Here is a 20,132-nt window from a genome sequence, read left to right as displayed (position 1 = left end):
TAGGAGAGGACTTTGAATGTGCGCTCCATCAGAACTGATAAATGTTGGAGGAGACAGTGATTTGGACGAGATGCCCCGTGTATGTATACTGAAACATCACAGGACACCCCAACCTATATATAATTTTTATGTTGTTGTATATCAGTTTTAAAAATTTAAGCGACTGGCTCCATCGTGGAGATGAGTTTGTGTGGGAGGAGGAGGAAGGAGAGGCTGGGGGGTGCATCAGCCCTCCCCAAGGGCTGGAGTTCTGTCTGTTTAGTTTCTTTGTGTGTCCCCAGTACTGGGAACCGGGCTTGGGATATGCCAGGCAGTCATTGCTCAGTGAGTGACCGTGACCTAGCCCCAGACCAGGACTGTGGAGGAGGAGGGAATCAGGTGGGCTGGAGACGTGCTTTGGGACCCATGGAAAAGAACTTGCAATTAGATGAGAATTTAGAACGGTTCCTGGGGTTTCTGTCTTGGGCCATCAAAGGGGAAAGGTTGACATTCTCCAAGATGAAAATCCCTTAACCTCCCCAAGCCTCAGTTTCCCCCTCTGTAAATGGGGATCCACATCCCAGATCTCACAAGTCTGTAAAGGGAGTCACTAGTGAGTGACGCACAGGGGATGAGCCATGCATCCTCCATGCTCAGATCGCACCTCGACAGAATGCCCAGTCCCCTCGGTCACTCAGGAACGGAGAACCCGCACCCACACTTCCCCAGCCTCTCCAGGTCTGAGGTCCCCGGAGATGGTGGTGGCGGCGGCAGCAGCAGCAGCACAGTCAGAAATGTACAGCCAGGAAATGAAACAAGCCACTGAGATTGCTAATTGGAGTTTATTTTCCAAAAAATGAACTGTGATTCTCAGCCCGACTCAGTCACCTGCAAACCTGGTGCTTAATGAGGGATTCTGTTCGTCGCTAACACAAGGGACTTTATTGGACAGCAGAGTGGGTTGGTGGCTGACAGTAGCTAAGGGGGAGCCGGGGCGGTGGGGGGGGGGTGGGGAGATACAGCAGAAAGGACGGGAGTCTGGTTTTCCAGTTCCCGATCCTTTTAACGACGTAGGGTCACTTCTTCAGGCCCGTTTCCGGGGGAGTAGATTCCTGCACCTGGTCATGGGCAGGGCGGGTGTTGCTGAGACTGCAGATTTTTATGGAAGTCCGGAATCAAGGAGCCCATGGGACCAGGCTCTCTCTGAAGCTCCAGGGGAGGGTCTTGGTCTTTCCTGGTTTCTGGTGGTTGCTGGCCACCCTTGGTGTCCCGTGGCTTATAGACACCTCACCCTGGGGAATTCTCCCACGTCTCCGAATCTCTCTTCTTCTTCTGAGGACACCAGTCCGACTCATCCTACCCTGATTACATCTGCAAAGAGCCTACCTCCAAGTCGGAGAATATTGACAGGTACCAGCGACTAGGACTTAAGCGTATCTTTTTTTTTTTTTTTTTCCGGTGGGACAGTTGAATTCGCAGCAGTGTGGCATGCTGTACTGTTGTCCCTTCGCCTTCTGTTTCATCAGATTTCACTTTATGAACGGCGGGGAAGGAACACGTGATGCCATCTGGCTTCCCCCTCCCTCCCTCTTCCTCCTTAAACAGCCTCCCCTCTACACACTGGTCATCTCCTGGGTTTGGGGCAGGAGGCTGGGCATCGAGGATGATGTGGTAATAAAAACAGACATGGTCCCTCTGAAACTTACAGGGTCGTGGGAGAGAGAGAGAGACAGTGGCTGAAGAGCCACAGGAATCATGTAAAATGACAGCTGGGTGACTAGAGGGGAGTCCCTCTGAATATTCAGCGGGAACTCGAAATGTGAATACAGCCTTCCGAGTCCTCCGTGGGGGTCCTCTGTAAGGAGTCCCTGTGACGTGGCAATGAACTGACCATCGGATTAAAACCAGGGAGTCAAGAAATTATAAATTGTTCGACAGCATCCGGGGCAGTGGGAAGTGCTCCCCCAGCCTTGGACTTCCCGGGGGGGACTCTTGGGGAAATTCCAATCAGTGACCAGAATGGCGGGCTTCGTGGGCTGTGAACAGAGAAGGTAGGCTGGCCCCACCCAAGGACGGCGAGGGGAACCCTGGGACAGGGTGCGTGTGGAAATAGAGCTGTCAATCAAAGGAGCACGGTACCCACACGTGCCAGCACTTGGGTAAATCAAAATACTACACAGGAATAGAACGTTCAGGATGATTCTAGTGTGTAAAACTAGAACTGGCCCATGTGACTCACAGTGATGGAGAACACCCGGAGGGGTTGTGTGGGGAAGATGCTCAGGGCACTTCCTGGGGAGGCAGAAATGCTCTGTATCTTGATTATTGGGAGGGTGGACACAGGTTGCTTTCATCAGGAAACCCCAGTGTCCAATAGCAGCCATTGCCCATCTCCTCCCAGCACCCCTGCCCCTGGGCAACCACTAACCTACTTCCTGTCTTTGTAGATCTGCCTGATTCGGGACATCTCATATCAGTGGAAGCTAGCAAGAGAGGGTCTTTTCTGGCCCATGTCTTTTCACCCAGCCTGAGGTTTTCAAGACTCACCCAGGTTGTAGCAGGTGCATGTCAGTATTTCATTTTTTTTTCAAGTTGCCAAAGGCTATTCCTGATAATGGGTTTTCAAATGTGGGCATCTCTTTGGTTCATGGATGTTTCCACAAGTGGACGGTTTATCTTCCCTCTGAAATCAGAGGTTTTGCAGCAGATTAGAATGTCAGATGCACTATATGGTTTAGATAGGAAGTGTCCCCCACCCCCAAACTCCTGTGTGAGGTAGGCGAGAAAGTTCAGAGGTCAGATGATCAGGTTATGAGAGTCTTAACCTAATCAATGCATTGATGCACTTGAACGGTTTAGCTGGGTGGTCACTGTAGGCAGGTAGGGTGTGGCTGGAGGAGGAGGGTCATTGGTGGGGTGGGGCGCGCCTTTGGGGTATATATTTTGTCCCTGGTGAGCATGTTGCATGTCCTGAGGGGCTTCCTTCCACCGTCCCCTCTGCCATGACGTTCTGCCTCACCTTGGGTACAGAGCAATGGAGTTGGTCATCTGTGGACCGAGACCTCTGAAACTGGGAGCCCCCAATAACTTCCCCCCTCTATATTGTTCTTGTCAGGTCTTTTGGCCACAGCAGTGAAAAAACTGACTGAATCATGTGCGGAAATTGTTAGGATGGCCACGGAGGCCCAGGGACTTCTCCGGCCTCTTCCCCACTGCCTCCCATTCCTTCCCACGATGTCCCAGCCTCACGAGGGGCCTCTGGTCTCTCTCCTGCGGGCCTCTGATTGACGTAGTCTGTCTTCCTGTCTACGAGGTCGATGGACCCCCTGGTTCTGAACCCACCCGTCTCCTTCCCTGGATCTTCTCCCCAGCTTTGACCTTCACCTTGAGAGCGGCTCTTTTCATTTTGTGTTAAAAAGAGATTTGGGTTCCCCCCTGGGCTGGTGATCCTCCAGGAAAGGAGGTGAATCGGATTCATTTGGGGGGTTCCAAACACCGACCTGGTTCTTGGCAAGGCTGAGGGGCCTGGTTGCTCTTTGTTGAATGAAGAAAGAAGTGAATGAAGGCAGGTACTCACAGGAGCCAGAGTGGAGAGTGGACACCGTTTCTCTCTGAAGGTTTACACGTAGCGGGTTGAGCGCCTCCTGTTGGAAAGGGCTTGTTTGAAAGACCCAGAAAACGACAACTTAAAGACTGTTAATCTGCATAAGCAGGAAAACCAATCAGCTAACGGGGGACAATCCCTGGGGAGGCAGGTTGGCAGGGCCCCGGGTAGTTTTCACTTATTTCCTTACAGACTTCAAAACAAGAAAGTGGCGTGAAGAGGGGGGGTCATTTTTTTTTTTAAATTTTGATGGCTTTGGGGAGGTTTTTCATATTAAAAAATATAAAAAGGTACAAATGAACAAATCAGTCCTATTTCAGAGTTGGATCTGACAGCCAGGATGGTGCTGGGGGGCTTTTGGCAGTTTCCACACCTGTGGAAGAAGAGAGAGAAAACTGACCTCGAGGGACCTCCCAGTGGGTGGTGGGGGGGTCGCAGAGCAGGGTGCCTGGCCCAGAGGCATTTGACAAATGGTAGCTATTGCTGATGTCCTTAGCAGTAACGATAAGAGCCACAAACAGAAAAATGACAAGGTATCCGGAGGTCCCTTCTACCTGGGACAGTCTTTGACTCTGATTTTATCTGTAGCCTGCCTGCTTAGGCTGGGTGGCTTAACATATCGATTCTCTGAAAACCGTGTGGCTCAGCTCCGAGATGGAGGCTCTTTTAATAAACTGCCCTTATTGAGTGACTATGGAGTGACGATACGGAAGGCAAGACACTAGGACCTCAGTGACAAAGAGAGGTGAGGAGACATGGTAACTCCCACTCCTGGAGATTCACGGGGAGTCCTTTAGTGCCTAACACGATCCCCCGAGGCTTTAGAATCCCAGTTCTACAGATGAGAAGACCAGGTGACACGCTTTGAGGCCGGTGACATGCTTCGAGGCCACACAGCTGGTAAGTGGCTGAGGGGAGATTGCAACCCAGGACGGAGGTGACTGATCTCCTTGGACATCCTGCTTCCCAAGCTGGAAGTAACGTGGTGTAAGAGAAAAAGGGGGCGAGAGGGGATTCAAGGAGGCAGGGAGGCTTTGAGGGAAGCCTTCCCACCGGACGGCTGGGGTCATCCCACCCGGCTGGGTCCCAGAGGTCTTGGAATGGAAGGTGGGTGCTTCCTGCAGCTGTCACGTGCACGCTGGGTCAGTGTGTGTGTGTGGGGGGTTGCCATGGATACCTGAGGATGCTGAACGAGAGCCTAGCGCTTCCCTCCTGCCCCCCCCACCCCCTTTTCCTGTCTTCAGAGCAAAGTGAGTTTCCTTCCAGACTGGAGCAGATGGCTGCCGAGAATGGAGACGGCACTTCCCGGGCCTCTCGGCTGCAGGTTGGCCGTGTAGCTGAGCGTGGGCGGGGGGGGGGGGGACATAAGTAGAAGGCGGTGCAACTCTCGGGGGTTTCTTTAAAAGGATGGGGGAGGCTCTTCTGTTGGCTCTTCCTCTCCTGCTCGCTGAGCTGCAGACGCCACGGCCCATGAAGCCATCTCGGGCCATCAGGGGAACCCGGAATGGTGGCCCTTTGTGATAGAAAATAACTTGGGGGAGATTTTCTATTAATAATTGTGGCTGATGGATGGTTTGGGCAAAGAGTTAGGGTTTGCAAAAACCATTTTCTAGGGCACCTCCCCCAGGGAGCGTCTGTCATCCCAACTGTCCTTCCTGGCGTTTCGTTGCCAGACCAGGAAAACCCAGGGCAGAAAGGGACGAGGCCCAGGCAGGATGGTCACACCCCTGGGGTCTCCCGCTCAACCTCAAAGCTGAAGCTCACGTGGGGAAGTTGGGGACTTTCCCCCCAGAGACTGAGGCTGAGAAATGGCAAAGTGACTGGAGGCTCCCCAGCAGGGGAGGGAGCCCCTCTGGCCTTTGGATGACAGTGCCACCAAGCAGACACGTGTTTGGTTTCTTAGTTGTGGGGTCCTGTGGGAGCTTCCTACCATTTCCTAGCAAATTCCCACCGACCAAGGGTGGCGGAGACAACAGTAATTTCTTTTCCTGTTCGCAGCATTGGAGGGCTGAGATTCAGGTGTCCACCGGTTCCTTAGGCCTCTCCCTTTGGCTTGCCCAGGGGTGAGCTCTTCTTCTAAGGACGCTGGTGACATTACATTGGGGCCTACGCTCCTTTCAACTAATTGCCTCTGCAAAGACTCCATCTCAAATGCAGTATTCTGAGATGCCGGGTGAGGACTTGAACCCATGCATTTGGGCGAAGGACACAATTCAGCCCAAAAAATAGTGCCCGGAAGTTCTGTTTGGATAGTGCAGAGAAACAAATTTGCAGGATCCCAAAGGCTGGAAATGGGCCCCGAAATTTACCCCCAGACCTAGAGTCCCTGGCTGGAATAGAAGTGCTGCCCTCTCCTGTGGCCAGGGCCACATTCTCCTGTCCTTTATCTCTGTGACCTGGTGGGCCACGGCACAAGAGGGCTTCGACATCCGGTTCCCGTTTTCTTTACCACTTTGCTGACACGTTTTGCTACGGCAACCGCTGGCTGGAAGAGATAAGGGACCAGTGGCAGGGTCAGCCAGGCTCCCCACTTTCCTCAGGTCCTGGACAGCCCTGTTGTGCTTCAGTGGATGCCGAAGTCCCCCCCAGTGGGGACTGATGGTGTCGAGTGTGTGTGTGCGTGCGCGTGCTGGGCCAAGTGACACCATCAAGAAAGCAGAAAAATAGAAAACAAGATGCTCCCGAGAGAGGCCACTTGTTTGTGGACAGATGGGCCACGTGTGGATGTTCTGTCTCAGGCCATGTGCACTCTGGTGACCGTGCACCCTGGGATCCAGTGACATTAGGTGGCAGTTTCCAGCAGGGCTCCTCCTGCCCTCTCTGCAGCTGAGAATTAAGGTCCCCAGCCGCCCAAGCCCCTCCTGAGTCCCCATTAGTCCTCTGAAAGCAGGTGCTGAGTCCCTTGGGGCTTGGGAGCCTGGGCTATTTGCAGCCGCCCCTCTGGACACCCCGTGATGTGTCGGAAGCAGCTGGGAGTCGGGGTTGTGGTGGGGGGAGGGAGGCTGCGGTGTGGAAGGATTTGGCACCTGAAGGGACAGGTGACTCACGGTGTCGTCTGCCTGAGCATCACCTTCCGTGTCCCCAGGGCCCTGAGATGTGGCGAGGCAGCGTCTGTGTGAGAAGGGGCCTGGAGAGCCGAAGAGGTTTGTGACGGTCTCCCAGGACCAGCCCCGCCTGCTGATGTGGGGGTTATCTCAGGTGGTTCCTGTCACCAGGGTCCCCTTCAAAGGTCTTCTCCTTGCCTTGTGACATGCTGTTGGCCAGCTTTGTGCAAAGTTGGCCCTCTCGGCTTCGTTACTCTGCTGTAATTTAGAAAAACTCACTGGTTGACAGACAGAGCCTGGAGCAGGCCCCGGGGCTTCTCGGGGTGTCTGACAAAGGTGAAGGGTGACACAAAGCCAGCAGAGGTCTGGTTCCCTCTGCTCTTATCCTCGGAAGGAAAGCGAGACCCGGCAGCCTCGAGGGAGGACAGTTTAGATCCCCGGCGGTTCCCTACCTCCCCGGGGGCCTCGTGGACGATCACTCTCTTTATCTGAGCATCCGCTTGTTGGGGGCCAGGGAGGTGCTCAGCGGCTGGGACTGACCCTGGGAGCCCAGGGTTGAGCGTGGGAGGTGGGCAGGACCGGCAGGTCTCTGTGCTTGGCTTGTCATACATGGTGACAGATTTGCACAACCCCGTGAGTTCCATAATGACTTCTAACTGGAGAAAGACCCTCTCAGGACACCCTCCTCCCATCCTGAATCCAAGGTGGGGCAAGGGATGTGACCTGAGGGGACACAAGGTTATCCTATTTGCTTGAAGAAGGGGTTCTTAACCTGTTTGGGGCTCTGGACCCCCCTCGGCCCTACCAGAGACCCCTTCTCAGAACAAGTCCTTAAATGCATCACCCACAGTGCGGAGGGCTATGGGGAAGCCTGGAGTCTGAAAGGGTTCTCAGGTATTTAAGAAGATGGTGGGTAATCACGCAGGGCCTTTCCTAACACGTCGACGTGACGCAGCAGCGGGTCCATTAAGTCTCTGTGACACCGAGAACGTGATGTGGACACAGAGCTGGCTTCTAGTGCTGAGAAAGTCGGAGAGCCTGCCAGTGGCCCTCTGGCTTAGCACATGCCACTTGGCCGCGGCATTCATGGGTGAGAGCTGCCGTCACAAAGTCACAGCGGGCGGACTGTCCCTCGGTTCTGGAGGCTCCAGGTCTGAGACCAGGCGTGGGCCCAGCCGTGCTCCCAGGCGACGCGGGCTTCCCCGGCCCACGCTCTGCCACCAGGGTCTTCTTTGTGTCCCTGGCTCGCTCAGTCCCTGACAAGCAGCTACAGTAACCACGGGTGACGGCCCAACGTGGCCTCAGCAGCCCGGAGTGTAGGGTAAAGGAGACTTTCCTGCTTCTAATCTAAAGGCCAAATGTCCTCCCGTCCTGCCCTGGGCCTGCCGCTCGGATGACCTTCTCCGCACTTTTAATAACTTAAAGGGGGTTCGCCAGGCCCCTTACGACTGCCTTGCCCCTCCTGGCTTCACCCTCTCCTTACTCACCCCCCAGACAGGCAGCCCCCTCTTGGGGCATGAGACACACTCTCTCTTTTCTTTTCTTTTACTACAGGGTGCTTTCCCAGTAAGTCACGTCCCCAGCCCTTTATAATTTTATTTATTTATTTTTATTTTTTGAGACTCATTAAGTCACTTAGGGCCTCACTGAGTTGCAGAGGCTGGCCTTGAACTTGCGATCCTCCTGCCTCAGCCTCCCTAGTCGCTGTGATCGCAGGCATGCCCCACCGCCCTCTCCTTTCTGCCTCCGGCTTTAGCAGGTGCTGTGTGTTCTGCTGTGATTCAGAAACGGGAAGGGTGTCTGGGAGACGTCAGGGCAACGTGTCTTTCTTGCCTCTGAGTTAAAGGCGGGGTGGGGGTGGGGTGATGTCAAAGCCCAGAGTTTTTAGAATCTGAGAAAGGTGCTTTGTGTGTGCTGAGAGTTCCGTAAACCTAAAGCCCTGTGTTTTGGAGTGAAACTAACGAGTTTCCTTTCTTTCAGCCTTTGATTGTATCTAAGACTTAAGTCGGGAAGGACTGTGCGTGCCTGTGTGCATTTTATGTGCTCCTTGGTGGAAACTGTTCCTCAAAGACTCGCAATAATGGGCTCCCAGATGTGCAAGCTGCTGGTGTGATCATCCATCTGTGCCACAGAGCCGGGGGTCCAAAGTGTGACTTAGGGAGACAGGAGCCGTCCTGAGAGGTGGGGTCGGACATGTTCTGTGTGCATGAGGTCGGTGTGTGTGTGGGTGTGGGTGTGGGTGTGTGGTGGGGGGAGGGTTAGCCTAAAGAAGTATTTTTCCTGAATTTTATGTCTGTATCCCCTGCCTTCAAGATCTCTGCTGTATCCAGCTCCTCTCTGCACTTTGTTACAGGGATATATTTTTGTAACATTTTTTTTTTCCTTTCAATCAACCCACTTTTTGTAAATGAGCGTCATCCTAAAATATATATATATATATCTAACCAGTCACAGACTGGAAGAAAATAATTGTGGAACACATATCTGAGCTGCATACCCAGAGCTCCAAAATTCAACAATAAGGAAACAAAAGAACCTCGGCTGGGGGGTGGCTCCGCACGCAGGAGAGCCCTTGCCTGACGTGGGTGAGTCCTGGGCTCCATCTTTCCATCTCCAGGACCGAAAAACAGAAAGAAGGAAGGAAAGGGGGGGGAAGGAGGGATAGAAGGAAGGAAAAGAAAAAAGAGAACCTTATTTAAAAATGGGCAAAACCCTTGAAAAGACATCTTCCTGGAGAAGAAGTCCGATCAGGATATGAGAAGGAGTTGGGCACCGAGTGCCATTAGGGGGTGGCAATATTGAATAAGGAGACACCATGCACCCTGTTAGAGTGGCCCAAGCCTCACATGGGGCACCACACCTGAAGCTCACGCAGAGGCCCGGCTGCTGTGCTGGTGGGGATGCATGATGGCCCCGCCACTTTGGCAGTTTGGCAGCTCCTTACGAAGCCAAACCCATTCCTACCGCGGAATCCAGCTGACCTGCTCCTAAGCCACCTGAATTGGAAAGTGACATCCACACAAAACCCCGAACCCAAATATTTATACCAACTTGATTCCCCTTTGCCCAAATGTGGGAGCAACCAAGATGTCCCCCCCACCCCGGGAAGTGAATGGACAAGCCATCCGGGGTCAGGGGACAATGTGATATTAGTTAGTGATAAAAGCAGTGAGCTCTCAAGCCACAAGAAGGCACGAGAGAAACTTGAGTCCATACTTACAAGTGAAGTAAGGCAATCAGAAAAATCTCTACAGCGGGTGATGTCCACTGTGTGGCAGTTTGGAAAAGATAACACTATGAAGTCAGAAAAAGGGCTAGTGGTGGTGGGGAGGGACGAACAGGAGGAGTGCAGGATGGTGGAGGTTGTGACCCTCTATGTGAGGCGGAGATGGTGGGGACATGTCATTATGGATCTGTCCAGACCCATGGACCCAGGGACGGACAACCCCAGGTGTGAACCAAGCTTAAACTACTAACTTTATTTAATAACAAGGTATCAACACCGGCTCTCCAACTCTAGCAAATGACCTTCACCAAAGCCCAAGGGTAACAACAGAGCATTGCATCCGGGAAGCCAGAGGTGGGCGGAGCCTCTGTTCTGCTAGGTTTTTCTGCAAACTTAAAACTCCTCCCCCCCCAATGAAGCCTGTTATTATTATTTTGTGAAGAAGAAGGTCACATCCAAGATAGTATCATAAGGTTGATGACGTTCTAGTTTTACAGTTGCCCAAGTATGAACACGTGTTCCATGACTAGAGTCAACATGGAATAATGAAAATGTGCTTCCTGCGGACCTCGGAATCATCTGACCAGTCGAACTTCTAACACACACACGTATATTTTTAAATGGAGCTTCCAGCTCCATCCCATGTTGAAAATGATTCTTCTTTTTCTGCTGGATATTAGACCTCAGGCCTGGCATACGCTGAGCTTGTGCCCAGTCCTTCTTTACTTTTTAATATATATTTTTTAGCAATGAGTGGATTCCACCTCCTCTCCTCCAGCCTCTGCAGTCTTCTCGGGCATTTGGACAGACTATAGCAGAGCTGCTTGGGCTGAGAGATCTGTGGCCGCCTCCTCCTTCTGACCCCCCCGTCCCTTAACCCACACAGCACCATGGGACACCTGTGTTCTGAGGGACGCAGCTGAGAAGCCACTGGAGGTCAGCATTCCTGACAGGAGCACAAGGCGCCCCGATTCCTACCCAAAGACCGCAGCAGCTGCGAGCTAGACTCCAAGCTCCCTGTGCTACGATTCTCTGTTCCCTGGAACCCCTCCAGCTCCGCCTCACAGAGATGAGATGAGGACAGAGACTAAGAGATGCAGAGACCTGTGTCCTGAAAGCATCTGGGGACACAGATGCTGGAAGGGTCCAGGTTGACCCGTGAATGCCTGTTAGTGGTGAGAATGGAAATGGGTGCAACCACTGCCGAGAGTGATGTGGCACTCAGGGGCCGAGCTGAGGCAGCAACTGGCCTTCTGACGGCTGATGACACCTGCAGGTAGACGTCCAGGTGTCAGGTTAGAAACTCTTGTTCTCAAGGAATATGTGCAAAGGCGGTTGTCACAGGAGCACTTCTAGATGTGAAAAACTAGGAACAACCTGAATGTCCATCAGGAGGGGAGTGGATAAGTACGTTATTGCATATCCACACATGGAATACTACGCAGCTGTTAAAATGAACTAGAGGACTATTAGGGTAGAGAAAAGGGGCCTGGGGAGAGGAAAAGGGAGTGGAGAGGATAAGAGGGTGGAGATGTGTGTTTTATGCATATACAGAAACTGCACAGGGGAACCTACCGTTCTGTATAATTAAAATGCACTCATAAAAAAAAACCAACTAGTTGCATATTAGCATGGACGGATCTTGAAACAGAATCCTGGGTGAAAGAAGCAAGTTTCAAAGTGACATGAGTGATGTGATTCTATCTTTAAAAATATTAAATATGCTAAAAATACCAAATATAGTTTACAGGTACATGTTAAGTAACAACTGACCATATAATATTGACTGGAAGGATACCTACCAAATTCATGATAACGGGCAGGAGACGGGCCCTGGGGAAGGGAACACAACAGGGTAGGTGACTCACACACACACACACACATCTTATAAGATTTTTAACTGTTCTCGACTTTGGTGAATACATGTTTATTTATACATAGTTCTTTGTGTCTTCTTTGAAATTTTTTTTAAACACAAATTTACAGGGCACCACACAATGTCTCTGTGTGCATGCACTGTGTCATGTTCAGCTCACGGCAGGCACGTCTATCTCCTCAAACACTTGTCATTTCTTTGTGGCAAAAGCATCCAAAATCCTTTATTCTTGCTTTTTTCAAAAAGTCTAAAATACATTCCTGCTCTACATAGTTACCCCACTGTGCAATAGCGATTCTTTGTGCTTTTTACATTTAAATGCTTTTTACGTAACATTTTTTTTCCCATTTTGCTACAATTGACTTATCAAATAGTTCTATGGTTCTTACTCTGCATCAGACCTGGTAGTATTAATATTAATAAGTCAAGTCTCATAACAATTCTGTGAAGTATTAGAGGTAAGGAACCGATGCTCAGAGAGGTTTAGCCACTGGCCCAAGGTAAAACAGCTCGTAAATCAGAGCAAGGTGGCCTGACACATATTCCACACTCTCAAGAATCTGCCATGTGGTATTCTTACGCGTAGTCCCTCACAGGGTCCCCTGGGTGTGCGGGCATGCTCCCTGCCTGTCCTCCTTTGTTATAAGCTCTGCAGGGGCTGGGTTCCGATCTCCCTCATCTGTTCCCGATGACCCCATCTGGTCTGGCTCCTGGTGTAAATAGAAAACGTTGTTGGGCAAACGAAGGGATTCCTGAGTGACCTCAGGTTTCTGGAAGCTGGTCCACCAATGTCAAATTCAGGGTCATTGCCCCTGAGTCCTCCCTGCATCCAAGTTGTTGAGGAAGTTGGCAGCAGGTGAATGGGAAATGGGTACGATTAGTAGCAACGTTAACAAAATAACCATATAACCAAATAATGTAGGGTCTCTGTTTGCCAAGGGCCCCCTTTCCCCCCCTATACATGGGCAGTGATCAAAGAAACTGTGAGATTTCAGGAAACATCTGGGTCTCCTCGCAGATCAACCTTCTTTCTCCAACTGATTTCCGCTCAAATTCTGGCTTTAATTTAATGTCACTTCTCCTGTTTTTAAATTTTGTTTGTTGATAGCAGGGACTAAACCCAGGAGCACTTAACCACAGAGCCACATCCCCAGCCTTTTTAAATATCTTATTTAGAGACAGGGCCTCGCTAAGTTGCGGAGGCTGGCTCTGAACTTGCGATTCTCCTGCCTCAGCCTCCTGAGCCGCTGAGGGCTCACCACAGTGCCCGGCTAATGACACTTCTTCCAAGGAGGGGTCTCTGACCACCCATCCTTCTACCTGCTGCTGTTCGGCTCCACTTTACTGCAAAAGTACATTAAAATGGGAACAAACCCTGAAGAGTCCCTGAGCCGGTGGGACAGCTAGTCCTTGGGCCCACTCCATCCTCGACACACGGGAAACGTTTATTGTAAATGCTACACTGAAGAAAACAGAACCCATCGGAAACCGCCTGCACACTTGGTAACCAGGGACCGTCCACCAGGAGACTCTGAAGAAGGCACCTATACAGTGGTGACCAGGCAGAAGTCCCCTGGGTGCTACTCCTGTGTCCACCCCGCGCTCCCAGGGAGCTCCTCAGCTTCTTGTCTTCCCAAGCGACTTGATTCTTGAATCTTTGTTTGCTCAAATAAACTCTTGAAAAAGTCATTGCTCCTCAGTTGACCCTTTTAAGGTTACCCTTTTTCCACTGTTGAACTTATCCCAGCTCTGAATTCCCCTGTGACTTGGTTTGTTTTAATGTCTGTCTGCCCCAGGAGTCGGAAGCTCTGAGAAGTGGAGGCTGGGGCTACTTTGGATCGCACTTTAATACCTGGTGTGGCTCCTAATCATTCACTGATCTCTGTTGAATGAATCTTGCTGCTGAGTCCAGTAGCTTAGCTTACCGGGGTTTAATTAATTAATTAATTAGTTATTAATTTTCAGTTCTGAAGATGGAGCCCAGGGTTTGCCCTACCACGGAGCTACATCTCCAGCGTTTTAGATTTTAATTTTTTTTTAATTGACAGGATCTTGCTAAGTGGCCCAGGCTGGCCTTGAACTTGAGATCCTCCTGCCTCAGTCTCCCAAGTAGCTGGGATTCTGGGTGCACCCCTCTAAGCCTGGATTCTTTAAAAACAAAAAACAAAAAACAGCAGAATTCCTTTCGTTAAATGAAATTGTTCCGACTCCCTCGTATAGATCGACAGATTCCTCGGGTTGCGGGGTGCAGAGGTGGGACCGGGGAGGGTCTGCTCGTCCAGCCTCCTCCTCATTGTGTCCTGCAGGGTCCCCAGGCACCTGGGAGAAGCCCCTTGGCTGGCTTTGCCGAGCTGTCACCTTGACTGTCCCAGAAGGGTCTTTTGCCCCAGGGAGCCCCTCTTGGTCAGTTGAAAGACAGACTGCGTGTCCCCTCCTCCCAGTCCCCTGTGTCCCCTCCTCCCAGTTCCCGGTGGCAGCCTCCTGGGGCACTTTGCTAATTGAGCCATAAATCCCTCCTCTCAACAAGCCTCCTGACTTGCTTTGCTCTTCAGACGACCTCTTCCTGGGGAAAAGACTCTGCTTTCCCTGAGTTATGGCGGGACTCCGGTGGGTGGCGGCCTGGTGTCCTGCCTCAGCCATCTGACAGTCTGATTCCTTTCCAATTTACGGGCTCGTTAGTTCCCCCGCCAGCTCCCACTTTGGTGCCGCTGACCCAGTAGCCAGATCTGCCCGCGTCATCTGGCTCAGACCGACACGGGGGTCCCCGCTGAGCGGGCAGCCATCCCAGCCCTGTCACCTCCTTGGCTGACCCCGCATGACCAGGTGGAAAGCCGGGCAGGGAGAACAAAGCCCCGAAGCCCTGGCAGCCTCCATTCCCGTGGCCACCCAGGGTCTCGCTGTTGCCCGAGCGAGGCTGGGGACTCGGGGGTTTGCACGTGTCCACTGAGGCCACCTTGCCAGAAGGGCCGGGGGGATGTCCGTCTTTCAAAGCCCTGGGGTGGGCCTCTGCCTGCTGGGATTTGGGACTCTGAGTTCTCTCTCTAGAATTCGTGCCGCAGGTCAACTCTGCATCTGCCTGAAGAGGGGGCAGGAGGTGGGACTGGAGGGTGCTCCGTGGGCCTCTACTTCCCCACCTCTGCAGTGGGTACACTGACATGCCCCGCAGGATCCTGGGAGGACCATAAGCACCTGCAGGTAGTGCAGCTGGACGCCCTGTGATTTGGGCAGGGGCGGCTGCGCTCCCTCTGGAGGCTCTAAAAGGAGAAGCCTCGCTGGCTCTTCCCCGGTGATGGAAGCCAGCATTCGGGCTTCCCTTGGCTCTGGTCTAGTGCTGGCCTCGGTCTTCACACCCCCTCCCCCCTTCCTGCTTCTACCCCTGGGTCTCTCTGTGTCTCTAATGTAGGGCCACCCAGACCACCCAGGGGGTCATCTCAAGATCCCTAACGCAATTACATCTGCAAAGGATTCCTTTTCCACACGGGGTCACCGTCACAGCTGCCAGGGGTTTGGTGTGAAGGTCTCTCTGTCTCTCCCCCACCTCTCTCTCTCCCTCTCTATCTGTTGACTGGTGGAAAGGCAAGGACATCTCAGAGCCTAAGCTGTGGGAATGAGGAGCTCGTGGCCCCGGGTGAGAGATCCTTATGTAGAAATCTCAGGGAGCAAATGTGTTTGGGTTTAGATGTTCCCAGGTTTGGGAAAGACGGTCCCGTGCATGGGATGTACATGACAGCGCACCCTCCGTGGCGGTCTGGAGGGCATGCCATACACAAACACGGGGATAAATCTGAAAGGACAGGTTTGAATATCCATAAGTACTTTGAATGAAGACATCATGAGACAAGTTTTGCAGCTCAACCAGTTTCACCACCAAATATGTGATAAATTTCTGGATTTCAGAGTTTTTGAACATCAGAATTACAGAGAGGAGAATAGCAACCTGTCGTATTGTTGATTTTTTTTTTTTTGTATGTTTAGAAATTTCCATCATCTCTGTGACTTTGGTGGTGTCTGGCCCCTCGAGTTTCATGGTTGGAAGCTTGGTCTGCAGGGGGGCGGATTTGGGAGTGTGGTGGGCCCTTTAAGAGGTGGGGTCTAGTGGGAGGTTCCTGCCATGGAGGGTGCTGCCCTGGCAGGGGAGGGAGGTGGTTCTTGACAGAATGAGTTGTCATAAAAGCCTGAGTCAGACCCCTGAGACTCTCTCTGGCCTGGCTTCCTGTTTTAAGGTATAATGTCTCCCTCCTGGGCCATAATATGACATAAAATAAGGAAGGGCCTTGTCAGGGCTTGTGCTGAACTTTTAGCTTCAAAACTATGAGCTAACTAAGCCTTTTTTTTTCTTTATAAAGTTAACCTGTCTCTGGTGTTTTGTTATAACAACAAAAGCCAAGTTAAAAAAAAAAAAATAAAACATTTGAAAGACGAGACTGTGCATGTAGCACACTTAGCATAGTGCCTGGTACTTAGTAAGAACTAAATTAAAAAGAAAAAAGGGTAACCATTGTGTTAGGTTTTCATCGCCATCAGGAAACACCTTAGGCTTATTTTATAAAGAAAGGGGTTTCTCTGGCTCACAGTTTTGGAGGCTCAAGGTCATGGTGTTGCACTTGCTCAGTTGCTGCTGGCAGAGTCTCAGGGCCTCACAGGTCTGTGTCTGCCTCGTCTCCCTCCTGCTTCTTATAGAGCACCAGGATTTCATCCTGGGGGCCCCACCCTAATGATCCCATCTAAACCTAATCACTTTCCAAAGCCCCCCCCACCCCTGAACCCCATAGTCAGATTGTGTTTCTTCCTCTTCACCCCATTAACATAGGACTTTGAAGACCGAACTCCTGCGTGAGTTTGGGGGAACGACCACATTTAGGCCACAGCCGCCATTGAAATCCGTTTTTGCCATCACACTTACCGGCAGGGTGGCAGGGTGGGCAGTCGGGGCAGCTGCAGGTTTTTTTGCAGAGGATTGACGTGGTCAGCAAAGGAGAGTCCACAGCAGGTGGCCCGGCAAATGAACTGCATGGGGCACGGGGTAAAGGGAGACTGGGTGGGGGGCTGTGGTCCTCTGGGCAAGAGAAGAGGAGGTCCCAAGTAGCGGACAGGAAGGAAGCTTGAAGGGACCAGATAAAGCTCGCTGAGTGTCCAGGGGAGTGGGACCGAGGCCTGTCTGCTTCCCTGACACGCTTCTGAGTGACAGCAGAGAGAAACTTCTAGAGTGCTCTGTACATTTAGGAGAAAGTACACACAAGTCAATTTAGGAACAAGTCAGGGGGAAATGTCAGGGCTGATTCAGGCTCCTAGTATGGACAACGACTTTTGTAGGAGAAACCTTTCTGAGGGTGGGGGCTCATCAAGGCCACCTGGGCACAAAGCATAGGTCAGTGGGGCTCTTCGCAGATGCCACGGGTGTGAGGGGCGTCTCAGGGGCTAAGGCAGGGTTTCTGGCTACAGGGACCCGGCAAGCCACGGGCACCACCTAAAGGGGCGATGGGAGACAGAGGAGCAGGAGGGTTCACAGAGGAATCGCTGGGTCCCTCGGTAAACACAGAGCCATCCCAGATGTGGGATTAAGACACAGAATGTGGCCAGGGAAGGGAAAAGGCCCAGCTGTCATTAGAGGATCGCTCCTAGCCGTCACCATAGCCCTTCTCCAAGTCCCTCGAGCATCCTCAAGGCCTTCCTGGTGGCTCTGGGGTAGGCAGCAGTGTCTTCCCAGCCCATAGGAAGCCCTGGCAGCTTCCTATCAGTGACTTCCAAATGGTTCTGGATAAATAAGAAAGTCATTATTGCCGAGAACTCAAGAAACACAGATGACTAAACGCAGAGCAAGATCAAAGCCAAATTCAACAGTCACTTCTAAGACCAGCTCGAGGACCAGGGCTTATCTATTTCTTTCCCATTGTCTTTCCTGGGCTCCCAGGGTGCGTTTTTTTTTTTTTAAGCAAAAAAAAAAAAAAAAAAAAAAGTCATACTAGATGTAATTACATCTATATTTTCATTCAATAATAAATTGGGAAATTTTTTTTAATGTTAAAATAATAATGACTGAATTGGGAAGGAAAAAGTTGATTTATCCTTGTTTGCAGATGTCGTAGTGCTGAGAGCCACGGCTGAGTCTGTATGGCCCCTGGCATTTTGCCAACAGTATTGATTGACAGGCGAGGCATTACTATCCGCCTCTGCCGCAACTTTTGAGTTCTCGCACTATTTTGGAGTTCTCGTGGGGATTTCTGGGGATTCCCCGAGAGTTCCCATTGGTTGGGGAAGTGCAGGAGGAGGTATTTCCGGGAGAGATTTTCCGGCTGGGGGTTCCTGGACAAGCCTCGTGGCGCGTTCGGGAGGATTCCCCGGGAGCTGTGTGAAGTGTTTTCCTGCAGTTTAAAAATAAAGTTTGTTCCTGCTTCAGTGGCTCGTGATTTGTGCCCAGCCAGACTGCGGCATTTGGTGGCCCGTACGGGGATCTCAACAATCTCAGCCCCACAAGAGAAGCAGGAGATGATGGCAGACACACAAGTTTTCGGCTCATTTACCTGGGGCTTGATTTGGGTATTTAAAACTCCAAGGTCATCCCCCAGAGCTGAACAGCTCAGCTACTTCCTGGCTGTGGGACTTGGGGCTGGCCATCTCCCTCCTCCTTCACCAGCAACCAGGGGCCCAAGGATGCTGCGCCTGTCTTCAGGTGGCTGTGAGAACTGAATGAGACGAGGCCTGCTGAGTGCTTGGCACAGAGGTCCTCATCCCCCAAGAAGAGGGAGGTTTTTAAAAACCAGCCATGACCAGGTTCTTCCTGACCAGTTACATCTGACATCTAATTTTTTAGATTTTTCAATTATGAAAAACTTGATGCTGGGTGTGGTGGTGCATGCTCGTTATCCCAGTGTCTCAGGAGGGAGGCTCAGGCAGGAGGATTACAAGTTGGAGGCCAGCCTCATCAGTTTGGCAATTCCCTGTTTCAAAACAAAAAATTAAATGGGCTGGGGATGTGGCTTCGTGGTTTAAGCACCTTTGGGTTCAACCCACCAAAAACAAATAAACAAACTGAAAGGTCTACAAAAGTAGTACAACCTATGCCCCATGTTCTCCTCATCTAGATTCATTATTTGTCAATATTTTATCATTAGAGTGTATCACAGTTAAAGAGCCAGCCCAGTGCCGGGCACATAGGGCTGGTTGGACAGATCAGTTATTATCATGACTCTCTTGATTATGAATTTGGTTGATTTAGAAACTTGAAGGAAGCCTCTAAACGGCAAAGGTGGTTGTCAACACCACTGGAAATGTGTTGGCTCCGACTTAAATTTGACAGAAAGGGTTTCCTTCTCTGTGAATCGCCTTTGAAGTATTTTGCATCTCAAATGGAAAAAAAATCAATTTGAACTAACTATAACTTTATTTTTGAACTACTACACGGCAGTGCAATCAGACAGTAAGATAGAAATAAATGGCATGGGAACATGAAGAGGAGATAGAATCCTCTAGTCATCGTGAGAAAAAAGTGCTTTAAATCTAGGGAAGCTCTGCTCTGGCAGCCCCTGCCCTTTCCTTGCCCAGGGTTGACGTGGCGGGTCAATGATTGCTCTCCTTCCCACCCAAGCTGAGAGCTGCATCCGAATCCTGCTGAAGACGATGCTCTGGGTGCCCCTAACCATCAATGCAGGTGGCACAGGAGGTGAAGCCTATTTATTATTCCTTTTTCTGTATCTTTTCCCCCCTTAGGTAAGCAATAGCACATACTTAGACACAAGAAAGGACTTTCTAAGAGAGCAAAATAATCGTCTTTAACTTCCTCAAAATCCACCCCTAAGTCATTCCCAGGGGAGGTCCCAGGGCCGTAAGCCACAGGTCATCTAGGGACATCGAGTCTTAGAATCCATCCAAATCAGCAGAAGGAAAACAGCAAATCCCCGGGTCTAGCTGCTCCATCTTGGCCGTTGGTTTGAAATAAGGGTTTTCCATGTTTCTGTGACAAAAGAAATGAGCTTTGCCTTATGCTTCCCGGGAGCTGAGCCTTCGACCCCAGTGGGGCGGGGGGGGGGGGGGGTGGGAGGAAGGAAGGAAGAAGAAAGAAAGAAAGGAAAGAGATGTGGATGAAACTGGTCCAACTAGGCATGGAAATGAAGGTAATAACAACCATGAAAGTCACTTTCTACTTCCTGTCTGCAAAGTGACTTACGTGGGTTTGCTCATTTCCCCTGCACAAACAGCCCTCTGAGGTAGGTTCTGTTATTATTTGCCCTGAAGAAATGGAAAGCTTCGAGCTCAGGGAAGTCAGGGGACTTGTTAAGGCCACACGATCCGCAAGTCAGGAAGCTGTGGGATTTGGGAGGAGGCCTGTCTGATCCAGAGACTGGACTCTTCAAACTCTGCATTTGACACCAGCCGAGTTTTTTCTTTTAGCAAGAAAGAATGATG

General features: G+C 51.2%; 1 long non-coding RNA gene across 1 annotated transcript; it reads right to left on the bottom strand.

Moving 5' to 3' along the window:
- Positions 1–1,429: 1,429 nt before the first annotated feature.
- Positions 1,430–16,720, bottom strand: LOC114097120 (uncharacterized). Its single transcript, XR_003583542.2, has 4 exons — positions 16,633–16,720; positions 3,557–3,623; positions 2,527–2,662; positions 1,430–1,511 (listed from the first exon to the last, which is right to left on the bottom strand). It is a non-coding gene; the product is annotated as an uncharacterized lncRNA (long non-coding RNA).
- Between the last annotated feature and the right edge of the window lie 3,412 nt (positions 16,721–20,132).

The sequence above is a fragment of the Marmota flaviventris genome, chromosome 19 (genome assembly GCF_047511675.1).
Source record: "Marmota flaviventris isolate mMarFla1 chromosome 19, mMarFla1.hap1, whole genome shotgun sequence".
NCBI classification, from domain to species: domain Eukaryota; kingdom Metazoa; phylum Chordata; class Mammalia; order Rodentia; family Sciuridae; genus Marmota; species Marmota flaviventris.
The sequence above is the reverse complement of the archived record's forward strand: the minus strand, read 5'-3'. Positions and strand labels throughout refer to the sequence as shown.